This window comes from Schistocerca gregaria, chromosome 3 (assembly GCF_023897955.1).
Source record: "Schistocerca gregaria isolate iqSchGreg1 chromosome 3, iqSchGreg1.2, whole genome shotgun sequence".
Lineage (NCBI taxonomy): Eukaryota > Metazoa > Arthropoda > Insecta > Orthoptera > Acrididae > Schistocerca > Schistocerca gregaria.
The window spans coordinates 732383056-732394769 of record NC_064922.1 but is presented as its reverse complement, the minus strand read 5'-3'; positions in this window follow the sequence as shown (position 1 = coordinate 732394769).

Sequence of the window (11714 nt, the reverse complement as noted above, 5' to 3'; positions counted from 1 at the left end):
AACCACTTTGTTAAACTGACTGCAATATTTCGCTTCTTATTCCGCCTAAGCTTGATTGTACTTTTTGAATGCAACCCAAATGTAACACTTAACTACAAACCTTCTATTCCCGACTGCCTTTCTGTCTGCCTGTCTCTCCGTCCGACTGTTCAAAACCCTCCTTTTTTAGGAACGGATGCACGTATCAGGTTGAAATTTGTGTCACATAATAATGTATGTCGTCCCTTGGCGATGCAAAAACGTGAAGCGTCTAGGTCAATGCAATCAAAAGATACGGCCATTTATGTCATATACTTTGATTCTCGCCAACTCTCTCAGTAAAACCTAGTGTACCCCCCGTTGACCTAGAATCATGAATTTTGGCTAGAATGAAAGTTTCAGAATATAACCAAAGGAGAATATCAGAAAATAGTTAATTTGTAGTCGCATCACACGAGAAAAAAAATATTTCTTTTGCCAATTGTTATCTGACTTCAAACTCGAAATTAAAACACTATCGGAAGTCTTGGGATCCGTGGCACCGATATCTTGTCCAGTATCAATGCCAATAACAGGCCAAAATCATCGAGACCTACGAGTCCAGGGATGGATGAACTGTCTATATACATATTTAAGTTTGAACGGAACCCACAGTGCGTGAGACTTACACGCACCTAGCCAATGTTTGTTCAATTCCCAGCGCCTTTTTCACGAAACAGGGACATCTAGACGTACACTCAGGTAGCTTACGAATGTAACGCACTGTAGCGCTCACTTACAGCGTTCGAAGCAATAGTCGACGCGGAGATTGTGCCACATAATTACAGAAAATCGTGACATGGTTTTTTATAGCGATCATATTGAGGAAATCACTGGCAACGAAAACATATCTAAAATTATTGTAACGTAAATTTGAGTGCATATTATTGCTGTAACGAGTAGTTTCGAAATGGATATGTACTTTTGAAATAAAGTTATTATATTTTAGGCTCATTTTTGCTTTGTTATTTAATACTATAATTGATTTAGGCATTACGAGAACATTAAGTTTCGAGATGTAAGACTGTGACTAGGAAAACGTGAAATTGCTTTCAAATATGTTTCATAAAATTATGCCTAATAGAAAAGTATATGTTCCAGTGGATCCAAAGTGAAACCACAAATTTAAAATATTTTATTGTTTTCCTTTGCCAATTTCTTCTTGTATTCGTTACTTACTATGATGATAAAGGTCAATTCTGTGAAAATTTTTAAAATTAATGTTTTTATATCGCTGGGACTCAAAGGGTTAAGTGTAATGGAGCGCATCATAGAAACTTAAATGTCAAGCAAGAGAAATATGTCCATTAGGAATAAAAATGAAAGAAAAATCGCAACACACCTGATTTGAATCTTAGATCTTTTCATAGAACGTTTGTACTTTATCTGTTCATGTATGGAGGTCATGAGAGAACATTTTTCTCTCCAGTTACAATATGGTGTTTAAAATATGTGTTTCAGTTACTACAGCCCGATCCACGAACGGTGGCGATTCGCGCATGTCGGGGCACGGACGGGGATTGTATTGTTGGCGATTCGAAGCGACAGTTATGGTATGCTCATGCGAGTGCTTCCTGCTTGAAGAAAACGTATATCATGTAAATTATATCTCTCGCTCGCTTATGCAGAATTTATCACTTACCACTGCCATCAGCGATGACAACTCTCAACAAATGGAACAGACGTTCACTAAACAACTCGATACGAACATGTTTAATGCTCGAATTAGCTACGGCAGTCACAGCAAAGTGCTCAGAACACTTCTCAAAGCTCTTTGGCTGTCGGAGAATGCGCGACTCAACCGCCATCGTTCGTCGTTCCAGCTACAGTGTGCAGTCAAACTACACTCCTGGAAATGGAAAAAAGAACACATTGACACCGGTGTGTCAGACCTACCATACTTGCTCCGGACACTGCGAGAGGGCTGTACAAGCAATGATCACACGCACGGCACAGCGGACACACCAGGAACCGCGGTGTTGGCCGTCGAATGGCGCTAGCTGCGCAGCATTTGTGCACCGCCGCCGTCAGTGTCAGCCAGTTTGCCGTGGCATACGGAGCTCCATCGCAGTCTTTAACACTGGTAGCATGCCGCGACAGCGTGGACGAGAGCCGTATGTGCAGTTGACGGACTTTGAGCGAGGGCGTATAGTGGGCATGCGGGAGGCCGGGTGGACGTACCGCCGAATTGCTTACACGTGGGGCGTGAGGTCTCACAGTACATCGATGTTGTCGCCAGTGGTCGGCGGAAGGTGCACGTGCCCGTCGACCTGGGACCGGACCGCAGCGACGCACGGACGCACACCAAGACCGTAGGATCCTACGCAGTGCCGTAGGGGACCGCACCGCCACTTCCCAGCAAATTAGGGACACTGTTGCTCCTGGGGTATCGGCGAGGACCATTCGCAACCGTCTCCATGAAGCTGGGCTACGGTCCCGCACACCGTTACGCCGTCTTCCGCTCACGCCCCAACATCGTGCAGCCCGCCTCCAGTGGTGTCGCGACAGGCGTGAATGGAGGGACGAATGGAGACGTGTCTACAGCGATGAGAGTCGCTTCTGCCTTGGTGCCAATGATGGTCGTATGCGTGTTTGGCGCCGTGCAGGTGAGCGCCACAATCAGGACTGCATACGACCGAGGCACACAGGGCCAACACCCGGCATCATGGTGTGGGGAGCGATCTCCTACACTGGCCGTACACCTCTGGTGATCATCGAGGGGACACTGAATAGTGCACGGTACATCCAAACCGTCATCGAACCGTCATCGAACCCATCGTTCTACCATTCCTAGACTTGCTGTTCCAACAGGACAATGCACGTCCGCATGTATCCCGTGCCACCCAACGTGCTCTAGAAGGTGTAAGTCAACTACCCTGGCCAGCAAGATCTCCGGATCTGTCCCCCATTGAGCATGTTTGGGACTGGATGAAGCGTCGTCTCACGCGGTCTGCACGTCCAGCACGAACGCTGGCATGGCAAGCCGTTCCACAGGACTACATCCAGCATCTCTACGATCGTCTCCATGGGAGAATAGCAGCCTGCATTGCTGCGAAAGGTGGATATACACTGTACTAGTGCCGACATTGTGCATGCTCTGTTGCCTGTGTCTATGTGCCTGTGGTTCTGTCAGTGTGATCATGTGATGTATCTGACCCCAGGAATGTGTCAATGAAGTTTCCTCTTCCTGGGACAATGAATTCACGGTGTTCTTATTTCAATTTCCAGGAGTGTATATACCAGTACGTGGTGCTGTTTTGTTTGATGGACTACTGGCATGGCGACAAGGGTCGATTCTAGAACATTCTTCCACATACGCGGCTATCTCCCATCCACTGGCCCTATCATAATCCATCACATGTTAGTCGTTCTTGACAATACCATTAGAAATAACTCTAAATAATAAAAAAAACGCTTAGCCTAATGATCGTGGAAATGTGCTGCATTTTTTAAACTAAGTACTACAAATACATTCCTCTGCAGCAGAAATAAATTTCTGAATCTTATTGCAGTGCCAAATATGAAAAGGAGAACCAGTTTTCATTTAAAGGGTTTCAGTGAAAATAGAAAGGACTAGACCTATTGTATTGTTCTAGCTTAAAAAAATAGAGCATCTACTACACTGGGTGGAAAGAATGAAAATACTGAATTTCTGTTGGTTTTTAGTTTAATTTTTTTTTCATTGTATAATTTACAATTTATTTCATTTTGCTTGGGAATAAATGAGGTAAAAATACAAAAATGTTATCCAATTTACCAGAATTAGCCCGAAAATAAGCCACACTCTTTATCCAGAGTTCGCCATAGAACTTTTATATCTGCCACGTTCTCTTTTTAAGTATCTTCGTTGTAAAAAAAAATTATGCTCATTTGCAAGAATACAACTATCGTCTGTAACCGAAACTGGTACCAAGGCATTAAATTAGGCAACAATGCGAACTTTAAGCGGCGTTTTATTGTCATTCACATTGTGTAGCAAGGGCGCCCAAATGGTAGTTTGTAGGGGGAGGGGGCGAGACATGGGTGTGTGGAGTACTTTTAATATCTTGGAAGATGAATGGCGACTAGTGAGTAGCCACACAAGAGTTCCAGGTCCGATCATGTCAAAAACCTGCATAATACCGACCTTTAAATCATTTCTTGAAAGAAAAATACCTGACTGCACTATATTTTTTCATTTCCCTGAGAGTTGAGGGGGGGGGGGGGGCGACACTCTTGCCCCTGGGTGTGGCACTCTTGTTGTGTAGGTCTACCAGTATTATTTCGTTAGCTGATAATTCAGTTTCGGTTGCAAACAGGTAAGAAAGCCTGAATTAAGCCGATATGAGCGGCCATTTAGAGCGAAAAGCCGAGGAACTTGGGCAGTTAAGATGCAAGCTTCAAACTTATTTTTTTTTTTAGAGTTATGCTTTATGCCAAAACAACAACCAATAGAGAAGCTGGAAGAAAGTATGGACTGAGCGACTCCAGTGTGCGACACTGGGTTGCTTCAGAAGAAAAATCGCAGAAGGCAGTTTCAAAGACGAAATCATTCAGGGGACCAAAATGTGGCATCGGGAGATTGAAGCAAGGTTCTTTCTGATGTGTAAGATAAGAGGAACGATGGGTTGACTATTTCTCTAGAAATAACACAGCTGAAGGCCTTGGAAATCGCGTCTTAAACGTGCCGCAAGGAAAATTTCGTGCGAGTATTGGTTGGTGTCATCAGTTTACACGGAGAAATAGCCTTGTTCTCCCACGAAGTGCTACACTTGCTGCACAGGGTATGCCGACAGATTTAGAGGAAAACTGGTTAACTTGCAGCGTTATGTCATCCAGGTGCGAAAGTGTTACTCATAGCCTTTTCGTCAAACTGGCAATGCTAACGAAAAACTAGTATTTTTTGACATGCCGAGTAGTACGACAGTGGACATAAAAGGGGCAAAACGGGAATGAAATAAATAGAATAACTACTGTTGTTAGCTGTAACAGCCGATGAGGGGAAAATTATCCTCTTATATCATTCTGAAGAAAAAAAACTATGCCGAAAGAAACCTGTTCTAAGAGCTTAGAGGTTCGCTGCCAAGAAAAGGCCTGCATGAGAACGCAACTGACTAGCTGTCTACTGTTCGGAATTGCAGACCTGAGGCTGTGCTTGCTAAGATGTCTGCTAGTTTTGGATATTTTTAAGGGATACCTAACTGCTGAAGTAAAAGAGAAACTTTCTGCACAAAAGACAGACCTTGCAATGCTCTAAGGAATGACTTCAAAACCACCGAAAAATGTGTTCGGATTGGCTCCTGGAAGAAGACCCTACCCCTACACCGTCTGCTACGTTTAAGAAGCCATTAGTCATCCTTCTGTGCAAGTGATTTCTTGCTTCATGGTTCTCCACATAACAGAGCCCATCACGAAGGGGTTCAAAATATGTTTTGCAATTGAATGTGCTGGGTGGCAGTGAGGATGACGTACTGTGGGAAAAGAATGAAGAATTATGAGAGTGCATATGAGAATGATCAAGTGAGTACCCGTATTGATAGTGCTAAGAGTGAATAAGATAAAATGTGGTACCGCTGTTTTAGGTGTCAATGTGTTGTATCGCATATTACAACAAATGTTTAGTATGCGCACCTACGTCTTGCATATAGGTACAAGAACATTTCTGGCAATTTTTCTCCTCTCAATCAGTGTGCAGCTTACTTCCGCGCTATTTTATTTCTTTATTTCTTCCTCGAAATTTAGGGGTGAGGCTTACATGAAGTGGCGGCTTATTATTGGGCCAGTACGGTATTAACATGTTAAACATAAGACGTCGTTTAACTTGGTACGTTGTACAATACATGTGAAGGAAACTCATCAGTAAGTAAAAAAGTTTTAGAAAATCTGCCATCAAAGTAGTTGAAAAACATTGAAAAAAATATAAAAAATAATTGCAGGAGCAAGAAGGAGTTGTGCGACATAACGGGAAGTTGACAGGCTTGTTTCTACATTTAAGAGATAGAGTCTGTTCACCTTTCAGGCCAGCCGCAGAAGAGTGGTCTACTAACTCCACTATGAGGATACAAAACAATTTGCTTTAAACAGCCGTTATAGCGATCGTGCTGATTAGTTGCCTCTGAGACTGGACGTTGTGAGTTGTTAGTCAGAAACATATGGCAGAAATGTACCCACTGTACATGAATGCTGGCAGCGATGGTCAAGAGAATGATGGCCACAAGAAGACCTGTATCCGGACTGCCACGTAGCACTACCGAGAGGGAAGACCATCGTGTTCGGCGTACGGCTCTGGCGCGTCGTACTACATCTGCAGCAAAAGGTTCTGCAGCAGTTGGCACCACAGTGACAGAACGAACTGTTTCAAATTGGTTACTTCAAGGACAGTACCGAGGCACACGTCCTGTAGCGTGCATTCCACTGACTCTAAATCCCCACAATTTGCGACTTCAGTACTGTCAAGCGGAAGTTCATTGGAGGGCATGGTGGAGGTCTGTTGTGTGTTTTCATGAAAGTTGGTCGTGCCTCGGTGTCAGTGATGGTCATTTGTTGGTTAGAAAAAGGCCAGTTGAGAACCTACAACCAACCTTCCTGTGAGCTACAAGTGAAGTTATGATCTGGGGCGCGATTTCATATGGTTATCCCATGCACACCTTTTCTACATACCTGTGTGTCAATCTGGTGATTAGAGGCGTCATTCATTAACAGCATTCCAGGGAGATTTTTCCAACAGGATAACGATCGCCCACATACCGCTGTTGTAACAGATTGTCGACATGTTGTCTTGGCCTTCTCGATCACCAGATCTGTCTCCAACCGAGCATGTGTGTGACATCATCGGAGTACAACTCCAACGTCATACACAACCAGCACTCACCGTCGCTGTATTAATCTAGCAACTGCAATAGACATGGAGAAAACTGACATCCGTCACCTGTACCGCACAATTGATGCACGTTCGCATTCTTGCATTCAACATTCTAGCTGTTACACTGGTTATTAATGTACCAGCATTTCACATTTGAAACGGCTTACCTCGCGCTTACATTAACCAGTGAGCTTGCGATGTAAATCACTTAAATAGATGTATTTCCGAAATTATTCTACATTAATTATTTTTAACCTGCCAGGTTAGCCGATAGCGCTAATGCGCTACTTCCTGGACTCAGGTAGGCGCGCTGACCACGGATCGAATCTGCCTGTCGGATTAACGACAAGGGTTGGTATGCCGGCCAGCCTGGATGTGGTTTTTAGGCGGTTTTCCACATCCCGCTCGGTGAATACTGTGCTGGTCCCCATTTTCCACCTCAGTAACACGAGTCGCAGACCTTTTGAAAACGTTCGCACAATTACATGGCTTACACTAGACGCAGACAGCTGGGCTACACTAATTCCCAGGGGATTTGGGGTGTCGGCAGGAAGGGTTTTCTGGCCCAAGAAAGAATTATTTTTAGGTGTTGCGATATCTTTTCATCAGTTCACATAAATATGAACCAAATTTTAAAGCATGTAAAAGAAAAGAAAACACAAATGTGTGTAATTCCTACATCGCACAACATACGGTAGGTCTTGGATGGAATATGACATCCAGTTAGATGTAGACTTAATCGAAAAGTTTAGTTTTGAGATATATTTATGCTAACTAGAACTACATTTGATACTGAAGTCAGTGGCGGCTCGTAAGCTCACATTTTCAGTTATCTCGGGAAAGGCTCGTTTGGGGACCCATGTGCACTAAAACTTTTTTCCTCTGTACTTTCGGAGTGGCCGAGCGGTTTTAGGCGCTACAGTCTGGAACCGCGCGACCGCTACGGTCGCAGTTTATAATCCTGCATATGGCATGGAAGTGTGTGATGTCTTTAGGTTAGTTAGGTTTACGTTGTTCTAAGTTCTAGGGGACTGATGACCTCAGCAGTTAAGTCCCATAGTGCTCAGAGCCATAAGTCCTCTGTATTTCATATGTGTCAGTTTTCTTACCGCACTAATTATGATGCACCCTGTATACAAATTTCGCATTTGCACGCTTCTGGCCTGTCTGTTAACTTGGTGCCTAATGCCGCCGCTTGCGTCGCTCAGGACTAAAAGCGGCCCTGATGGTGACAACGGTTGAGGCATGCTGATGACATGGTTTAAGTTCCCTCGTTGGTAACTCTGCAGCTGACTAGTTTCCAGTTAATGTCGTGAAGTATTGTGTAATATGTTAACCGCAGTACGTTTTTGAGACGCATAATTGTTCAGCGATGACGCTTATTCGCCAAGTACATACGGTAAATAGGAATACGGTGTAGAGGAGCATCACTGGAGGTAGATTCCGTAAATGTGAATCTTATATCGGGCAGAATTCGAGCATAAGCCTAGGCTCTGGCAGCTTGAAGCCTTGACAGTTATCAGCAGGAAGGGGAACGGAAAAATCATACTGTATTTGTTTCACGTACTGTGTCTGGCATTGCGCGAGTGCCAATAATGGGGAGGCAGGAGCCGATCGTCATATAGGCTACGTTACGGGCCGTGTCTCGGACTCTGGTAAATGGTGTATCGGTTTTAACCAAACTTTCTTTCTTTATTTCTCTCTCTCTCTCTCTCTCTCTCTCTCTCTCTCTCTCTCTCTGTCTCACAGCTCCCCCCCCCCCCCCCCCACACACACACACCTGTTAGGATTGGCATTGAAAATAAGTCCTAGGGAACTGGTGAGTCATTTAGCACTTTAGACTTCTGTGTCAGCAGTAACTGCTTGCAGACCTGCTGAAAAATGCAAACTGAACCCATATAGAGTAATGGTGGAGCTCCGATTGATCGTTTCGAATACTGTTATACTGTTGCTCCGTGTCAGAACTGTAACTGGTTGTTGTACTTCGTTGATAATGGAGATGTACATCCTGATAAGTTTTTTTCTTTTTTTTTCAAATCATGCATTGCGCACTGGCAGAGGGTACCACGTAGTCATTTCCTTTCCTGTTCCACTCACAAACAGAGTGACGGGAAAACGACTATCTATAAGCCTAAGGACAAGCCCTAATTTCTCTCATCTCATATTCCTGTTCCTTACGCGAAATGTAGGTTGGCAGCACCAGAATCGATTGCTATCGACCTGAAATGGCCGTTCTCTAAATTTCATCAAGAGAGCCTCGCAAAAAGAGGGTGTCTTCCCTGCACATTGTAAAATGCTTTCTCTAAGTCTAGAAATGCTATAAACGGAGGTTTGCCTTTCCTTAACCTATTTTGTAAGATAAGTCTCAGAGTCCTTATTGCCTCACGTGTACCTACACTTTTAACGAGGTCGGCCTCTACCAGTTTTTCCATTCTTCTGTACAAAATTCGCGTTAGATTTTTTTTTTTTTTTTTTTTTTTGTAACCATGACTTATTAAACTAATACTTTTCTAATATTCACATCTGTAAGCCTCTGCTTTCTTGAGAATTGGAATTATTACATTCTTTTTGAAGTCTGAGGGTATTTCGCTTGAGAATTGGAATTACTCCATTATTCTTTAAGTCTGAGGGTTTCTCGCCTGTCTCATACATCTTGAACACTAGATGGATCATTATTGTCACGGCTCGCTCTCCCAAGGCTATCAGTAGTGCAGACGGAATGTCGTCTACTTTCTAATCCTTATTTCGAGTTAGATCTTTCAATGCTCTGTCAAACTCTTCTCACAGTATCATATATCTTATCATATCATCTACGTCCTCTTCAGTTCATGTAACGATGCCTTCAAGTTCATCTCCCTTGTGTATACCTTCTATACACTCCTTCCACTTTTCAGCATTTCGTTCTTCATATAAGACTAGTTTTCCCCTGAGCTATTGATACCCATACAACCGTTTCTCTTCTCTCCAAGGGAATTTTTAATTTTCCAGTAAGCGGTATCTATCTTTCCCGTAGTGATACATGCTTCTAAATCCTTACATTTGTCCTCTAGCCGTTCCTGCTTAGCCATTTTTCACTTCCTGTAGTCCGCCCCGGTAGCTGAGTGGTCAGCGCGACAGACTGTCAATGCACAGGGCCCGTGTTCGATTCCCGGCTGGTTCGGAGATTTTCTCCACTCAGGGACTGGGTGTTGTGTTGTCCTAATCATCATCATTCCATCCCCATCGACGCGAAAGTCGCCGAAGTGGCGTCAAATCGAAAGACTTGCACCAGGCGAACGGTCTACCCGACGGGAGGCCCTCGTCACACGACATTTCAGTTCACTTCCTGTAGATCTCATTTTTTAGGCGTTTGTATTCCCGTTCGCCTGCTCCATTTAATGCATTTCATATTGTTCCTTGCACCAATTAAATTCGGCATCTTTTGTGTCACCCAAGGATTTCTACTCGTCCTTTTACCTATTTGATCATCCGATGTCTTCACTATTTCATCTCTCAAACAGTCAATCGTTTCCCAAGATTCCCTCTGAAACTCTCTATAACCTCTGGTTCTTTCAGCTTATCTTCGTCCCAAGTCCTTAATTTCTACCTTTTTGCAATTTCTTCAGTTTTAATCTACAGTTCATAAAAAATAAATTCTGATCAGAGTCCACATCTGGCCCTCGAAATTTTTCGCAGTTTAAAATATGGTTCCTAACTTTCTGTCTTATTTTATACAATCTATGTGAATCCTTCCAGTGTCTCCAGGTCTCTTCCACGTATACAATCTTTCATGATTCTGAAATGAACTGTTGGCAATAATGAAATTATGCTCTGTGCAAAAATCTACCAGGCTGCGTCCTCTTTTATCCCTTTCCCCCAGTCCATATTCACCTACTACCTGTCCTCTTCTTTTTCCTATTATCAAATTTCAGCCCCCCCTTCACAATTAAATTACCTAAATAATGCCTTTCATATCATCATACATTTCTTCAGTCTCTTCATCATCTGCGGGGCTAACTGGCATATAACCTTGTATTGCTGTGGTAGCTGTAGGCTTCATGTCTATCTTGGCTACAGCATTCCTTATGCTGTTCTAGTAGCTTACCCGCATTGCTATTTTCTTGTTCGTTATTAAGCCCACTCTTTATTACAGCTATCTGATTTTCTATTTATCAACCTGTATTTACTTGACCAGGGGTCCTGTTCCTCCTGCCGCCGAACTTTACTGATTCCCATTATATCTAACTTTAATCTATCCATTTCCCTTTTTAAATTTTCTAACCTACCTGCACGATTAAGGGATATAACATTCCATGCTCCGATCCGTAAAACGCGAGTTTTGTTTCTCCAGGTGACGAGATCCTCCTAAGTAGTCCCCACCTGGAGATATGAATGGGGGACTATTTTAATTTCGGTATATTTAACCCAAGAGGACGCCATCATCATTTAACCATGCAGTTGAGCTGCAAAATTACGGCTATAGTTTCCGTTTGGCGTTAGCAGTACCATCACAGCAAGGCCATTTTGGTTGATGTTACAGCACCAGATCAGTCAAACATCCAGACTGTTCTCCCTGCAACTCCTGTAAAGCCTGCTGTCTATTTTCAGGAACCACAGCTTCGCCTGGCCTCTCAACTGATACACCTCCCTTGTGGTTGTACCTACGATTCGGCTATCTGTATCGACTGCAAGGTCCCTGGTTCATGGGGGGATTGAACCTACCGGTAGCAAATCTAACAGCGCATCTCTGAATTGCTTCGATGTGTTCCTGTAATCCGATCTCATGGAGATCCAAAACACTCGAGTAATACTCAAGAATGGGTCTCACTAGCGCTCTACACGCTGTCTCCTTAGTATGTGAGCTACACATTCCCAA